This window comes from Syngnathus scovelli, chromosome 8 (genome assembly GCF_024217435.2).
Source record: "Syngnathus scovelli strain Florida chromosome 8, RoL_Ssco_1.2, whole genome shotgun sequence".
NCBI classification, from domain to species: Eukaryota; Metazoa; Chordata; class Actinopteri; order Syngnathiformes; family Syngnathidae; genus Syngnathus; species Syngnathus scovelli.
Window position 1 is genome coordinate 503791 of NC_090854.1, and position 6320 is coordinate 510110.

General features: G+C 50.3%; 3 long non-coding RNA genes across 3 annotated transcripts; all 3 read left to right on the forward strand.

Annotated features, from left to right (window-relative positions):
* The first annotated feature begins 1937 nt into the window (after positions 1-1937).
* Positions 1938-3682, forward strand: LOC137840501 (uncharacterized). The gene is made up of 4 exons (XR_011087182.1): positions 1938-2016; positions 2153-2257; positions 2401-2514; positions 3618-3682. It is a non-coding gene; the product is annotated as an uncharacterized lncRNA (long non-coding RNA).
* A 544-nt stretch (positions 3683-4226) lies between these two features.
* Positions 4227-4687, forward strand: LOC137840516 (uncharacterized). The gene is made up of 3 exons (XR_011087208.1): positions 4227-4327; positions 4409-4462; positions 4583-4687. It is a non-coding gene; the product is annotated as an uncharacterized lncRNA (long non-coding RNA).
* Positions 4688-5315: 628 nt separating this feature from the next.
* Positions 5316-6006, forward strand: LOC137840493 (uncharacterized). Its single transcript, XR_011087172.1, has 2 exons — positions 5316-5431; positions 5801-6006. It is a non-coding gene; the product is annotated as an uncharacterized lncRNA (long non-coding RNA).
* The last annotated feature ends 314 nt before the right edge of the window (positions 6007-6320 follow it).

Below are 6320 nucleotides of genomic sequence, written 5' to 3' on the forward strand. Positions count from 1 at the left end.
CGGTTGCTCTCTTTGTTTTTGTCACAATTCTGGCAAATGAGTTTGCCCGCCTGCCTGAGCGCTCCCCGTTTGTACATCCAGATGGATGAGATCAAGCTGAAAGACAGAGCGGTTAGTGTTTTGGATAAATCCCTGGGGCCGGCCACGTCCACCGCCTTCAGCTGCAGACTCAGGCTGCCGAGCAGCAGATCGCTGCCCTGAGGGATTCCCAAAGGGCGGGCCTAAACTACCCTGGAAGTGGGGTCAACGGCGCTACTAGCAATCCTCTTCATAGCGTAAGCCACCTCATCACACACTTGCAGTACGCATGACTTAGTTCGTTGCTGGAGGAAGGTAGCACAAAAACAGTTTTGAACTTTGAACGAGTGGTTGTGTGTGTGTGTTGCGGGGCGTTTTCAGTCTCAGGAGGATCGGGACACGCGAAGGTTTCATCTGAAAATCGCTGAGCTCAGCGCAGTCATCAGGAAACTGGAGGATCGAAACGCCCTGCTTTCTGAAGAGCGCAATGAACTGGTAATTTATTGACGGCACGCTTGAAGGTTTGCGCTACGTTTGATGCGCGCCATCCAGCGAGGCACCCATTGCGCTTGCTTATTAGTTGAGCGGCGCGGCGAGTCGGTTGCCTGGTAGATGTCTTTTATTGGGAGCCAAAGCCACGATTCCGTTCAAACCGATGCAAAAGGAATGGATACGTTCTGGCCCGCGTGTTGTGCGTCTTTCGCATCCCGCACTTCATGCTTGCAGCTTAAGCGACTGAGAGAAACAGAAAGCCAGTTTCTGCCACTCCTGTACAAAAACAAACGCCTGAGCAGGAAGAATGAAGAACTCTCACTGGTGCTGTGTCGCCTTGAAAACAAAGTGCGCTTTGTCACCCAGGAGAACGAGGAGATGGCAAGCTTGGTAAGTCGACGCGGACAACGGCGGCGTGCCAACAGAGTCCACTGCATTTGTGTTCCACAGAGAAGGCCTAGTTCGCTCAATGACCTGGAGCGCGGTTGCGGCCAGCAGGACGGTGAAATGGAGTTCCTTCAAGTTGTGGAGCAGCGGCACATCATCGACGACTTGTCCAAGGTCTTCAGGCAGGTGACTCGGTGCACGTACGACAGCGCCGCGCTCGCTCGCTGTCGCCAGGAAACCTTTTCCGTCCAAAGCTTGGCCGGCGGCCGCCATCCAAAAAATTGGCCCCTTAAACTCCGACCTTTCAAGCAGGAGCATTGTGCGCACGCGTTTGAACACGCTTTAGACTTGTTTTGCCGTTTTCACCAGCTCAAAGCTCCCGTTTTGTCAGCGCCTTTGCCACTCGCTGTGCGCTGAAAACGACGGACTCGCCCGGCTGCTCAGCCCGTCAACCATGAGCCGCGAGCGCGACGTCATTGTCCGTAGGCAGCTAGTGGCAAAATGCACCCTGTTAGAGTTGCGCTCGCTCCAACTTATTTTGCAAGAATCACACGGGAGACAAGTAAGTTCTTTTGGACACCTGCAGGTGGAGAGTCCATCCGTTGTACGAATGAAGTCTGACTCTCGGCTCCCGCACGAGCATTTTTATTAAGAGAAACAGGGTGGGTGTAAGAGTGGATTGAATAGAGAAAGCCCTTGACCTCTAGTCAAAACATAGCAAGGGATGTTTTACGACTTTGTGTAGGAAGGGATAAGCGATAGGGATAAATAAGGGATAAATAATATTATTTATTACAGGTTGCAGTCAAAGTCAAAGCAACATAATCATACGATAAAGATAATCTGGAAAACCCTGACACACCCTGTAGTTGTCACTTTTGGAAAAGACGAGCGTCCCTCCAATCATCGCCGGTGACGGGTTTTTCAGGCTCTGGAGACAGGAGCTCATGTCAGAAATGTCATCGTGAGTCGCGTTTGTTTCTGCGCCGGAGCCGTTCGTTCCCTTTGCATCCAAAGAATCTCAAAGGCGGATTATTTGTGTCGACAGGAGAGAGATTTGCTGCTACGATACCGACGTCGAGAATCTCTGAGGAGGAACAAAGCGTGAGGTCCTGCAAGGTGAGTCTGTTTGTTTGCGGCTGCTTGGTGTTGCGCAAGATGAAATGGCCTTTTTCTCGCTATCGTTCCTCTCGTCGATTCATCGTGAGGTGTCGCTTCAGTTTGTTCAGAGAGATGTTTGCTTCCGCGCCCGCAGGTCATCGAAACATTTTACGGCTACGACGAAGACGTGTTGGTGGACTCGGACGGATCGTCCTTGTCTTTTCACACCGACAGAACCCCCGACACGGAACCCGAAGAGGTAGCCCGCCATTTCTGCCAGCGTATTGGCGCCAAACATTCCTCTTCAGCCTGGAATCGGACTCGTCTTTGCGTCGCGGGTGCTTTGTCGCCGGTCTGACTGATTCTGGTACTAGTGCTGTGTTGCATTGGTGTGTGCATGAGGAGGCGGAGCTTCGCTACCGCCAGCTGACGCAAGAATATCAAGCGCTGCAACGAGCCTACGCTCTGCTAGCCCAGACCAGCGGAGGGGACTACGACGCCGAGAAGGAGATCAAGGTGGCGCCCCTTCCCGCAACCCCCGGCCGGGTCGCAGCCTCCCCGTTGTCACCCAGCCTCGGGTGTTCTCTGGTCTGAAAGGAGGAGGAGGAGCCTCCCTCCTCCTCCTTTCAGACCAGAGAAAAGCTGATGGTAGTGTCAAACGCACCTCTTTCAATAATCACTCTTCCCTTAAATATCTACGAAAGTTATTTAATTCTCTAACATGTTCGGAGTTACTTTTTACGCGGCCCGTCAAAAGGGGAAACGGGCCTGCGCCCTTCAAATAATTAAATTACTTTCAGTTCTACACCAAACCGATAATCCGATTCAAACACTTCCGTTAATTTATTCAGACGAAGCAAACTTTCAAACGGATTGAAATTCACTCGTGTCTCAAATAACTACGAAAGTTATTCAATTCTCTAAAATTGTCTGATGTTACTTTTATTTATTACGGTCCTATGTTATACCATAATAACCCCCTGCACATTAATCAAATTGTCAAATCAACCCCGAACCATCGATTGTACATTCAGTACAAATCAGCGCACAACAAAGTAGATGAATATACACAACACATTTATTGAAGAAACATGAAATAGAATTACAAATCTTAATCACTCCAGAAACCGAACAATTTCACCCACTGATACCCGTGTTAATAAAATCATTCAATCCCAGAACAATTCGATTGCAAAACACAGTTCATGAAAGAGGGAATCAATTTTTAGCCAAGCAAAGAAATCAAGAAGTAAAAATCACATTTGTGCTTCTCCAAACAATTTATGTCACGCCACTATTCTCATAGTGACGGGTCCCTTGATCGAATTGACTAACAATATTGCTTTAAGCTGTTACAGAATACATTTTTAGCCAAGCAAAGAAATCAAAAAGTAAAAATCACATTTGTGCGTCCATGCGTGACTCACAATCCGACACCGTGTTCCTGTTTTATTTCTATTTTAACTTGCTTAGCTTATTTTGGCCCCTTTTTTGGTCTCATGTTTTGGTCTGGCGCCATCTTTTGGACAAATTTGGAATTTCAGCTCTGCCAATTTATTCCTGTGAACAATCCATATTTTACCATTTGCACCATCTCTTCCCCCCATGTTACATGACAGTAGAAATGGGTCACTATCAAAGCAGAGTAGCAGATCTGGAGTCAGCGCTGAAGCAACAAGGACAGGTAAGCTTATCAATGAGCACACCTTTTTCTCAGACAAAATAGCTACATTCTTCAGTCACTCATTCGTCTGGCATTACTGGACCAACACCCCCCCCCCTGAACGTGGCTGGGAAAATGTGGAGAAAAGCAAATGTCATTTTCCAGTCAACCAAAGAATTTGTGGATGAAAATGACACAACATTCCAAAGCTGTCCACGCGTTTGTCTCTTCTAGAATGTCAAGTGGGTGGAGGAGAAGCAGCTGCTGCGTCAGAGCAATCAGCAGTTGGCCGAAAAGGTGACGGAAAGAAAGGCGCTGGGCGGAGTCGCTTGGCGTCACACCCGTCCGGAAGCCCCGCAGATGAGGTCTGACTGTCTTTTCAGGTCAGGCGGATGGAGGCGGAAGAAGCGCGTCTGAAAGAGCACATCCAGGATATCCGAGACCAAAACGAACTGCTTGAGTTCCGCATCCTGGAGCTGGAGGTGGGAAGACTCGCACAAGCGTTTTGAGGCCAGAGATGTGACGGACGGACGGACGGACGGACGGATGCATGCCTCTGCCTTTCAGGAGAGGGAGTGGCGCTCCCCCGTCTTGAAGTTTCTGCAAGTCCGTTTCCCAGACGGCCTCAGCCCTTTGCAGATCTACTGCGAGGCCGACGGCGTGAGCGTACGTAAGGCGTCCCTCGCAACCCTAACCTTAACCTGAGGTCCCAGAACACCTTACATTGCTCCTTGCGCCTTTCCCCAGGACATCGTCATCAGTGATCTGATGAAGAAGCTGGACATCCTGGGCGATAACGCCGTAAGTGTATGTCGAACTCCTTATGTTCGCACTCCACGAGACTCGGCGGCTCAAATGTGACTTTTGGAAGGCTTTGCGCTGAAAGAACCTTGTTGACGCTGTGCCTTTGGGCTCTTGCAGAATCTCACCAACGAGGAGCAGGTGGTCGTGATTCACGCCAGGACCCTTCCCACCCTAGCCGAGAAGGTAACGCGCACGTCCACGCACGCTCTCGCATTCTGCTTATGTGACAGCAGCCTTTCCTCAGTGGTTAGAATACATCAAAGTGACCAAGTCAGCACTTCAACAGAAGATGTTGGACATTGAAAGTGAGAAGGTAGACAGACACGCGACATCAGCCAAGGGGAACTCGGGGCAATGTGCCCCAACAATTCTGACCTTGAGCTGTGCTAGGATATGTTCTGCAACCTGAAGGGCTACCTGGATGAAGAGTTGGACTTCAGGAAGCGTTCCATGGACCAGGCTCATAAGGTAAGCCGCCCTCAAATCTCCCGCCGGACTACTGATGGACGAGGATTGCGGCCCAGAGGATCATGGAGCTGGAGGCCATGTTGTACGAGGCGCTACCGCAGCGGGACTGCCCCGCCACGGACGGCGAAAAAGCCAGCCACGCTGGCGTGAATGACGTGCTGACGGCGGATCAGAGACAAGAGCTTAGGAGCGCCGTGGACCAATGGAAGCGAGCCCTGATGTGGGAGTTGAGGGAGCGCGACGCTTGCATCCTCCAAGAGAGAATGGATCTGCTGCACAGCGCGCAACAGGTAAGGGCCCAAAGCCAGCCCGGCACTTACTACTTGCACGCTTACTGGCTTTTGAAGGCTACTTTCCATTTGTCCGTCCTAGAGGAACAAAGAGCTGAAAGAATTCATCGAAGCTCACAAGAGACAAATCAAACAATTGGAGGAGAAGTTTCTGTTTCTCTTTCTAGTCTTCTCCTTGGCCTTCATTCTGTGGCCCTAACACCAGCTGGTGAGTGAGCTCCAGCGGCACCGCACTCGACACCTCCGATACACTGCCAGCCGGTCTCAGACGTTGGCAGACGCTCCGATGCCGACGTATACCCCCCGCCACGGTGACAGAGGCACCGCGTCACACCGGCGCTCATCCAATCAGAAGGCAGGAAAGGCAAATTCACATGCAGGGCACTCTTGAACCAGAAGAGAGCGCCACAAAAAACGGTTGTTGCCCCAAACGCGCACTAAAAAGGGTCAGAATAACAAGAGTCCCACCGGCCAGCCGGGGCCACCCGTCCATCCATTTCTTCAGGGGGGGAAAAAATTGGAGTCACCGGTGAGTACATTTTGCATTTAGCTCTGCTTTTCTGCTTCTGTCTTCAAGTGTGTGGCATCCTGCGACCAAAGATTCAGCCAACCCCAAAGCGGTTGACCTCAACGTCCCACCACCATTCCTACCAGAGCAGGTGACGTGATGCTTTGGACATCCTTCCGTCTCAGATGCCCAAAAGTACTCTTTGCCACATCTGCGGCAATACGGTGTCTTTTCAAAGGTGCAAATAAATCCAGCGTGGGCGGAACACGCACGTCTTCGGTTTTTCCCGCTTTGTTTGTGTGACAGCTGTTGTGAAAATTTTACACAAATAAAGTTGTATAGTACAGGTTTGGCCAATGTTCATATCAACATTTGTGTGTGTGTGTGTAGGTGTGTGTGTGTGTGTGTGTGGGGGGGGGGGGTTGTGCGTGTTGGCTTCACTTGAGTTCAATTTAGTATTTTCGTCAAAAGCGCATGTGGTGAAATTCCACAAAGTAGGATGGGCAAACACATTCCAGTAAACTATTAGTGTCAATTGGGCTCTCGAAATGGCAGGGAAAAGATGCACAGCAAAACGAAAATATGTAGA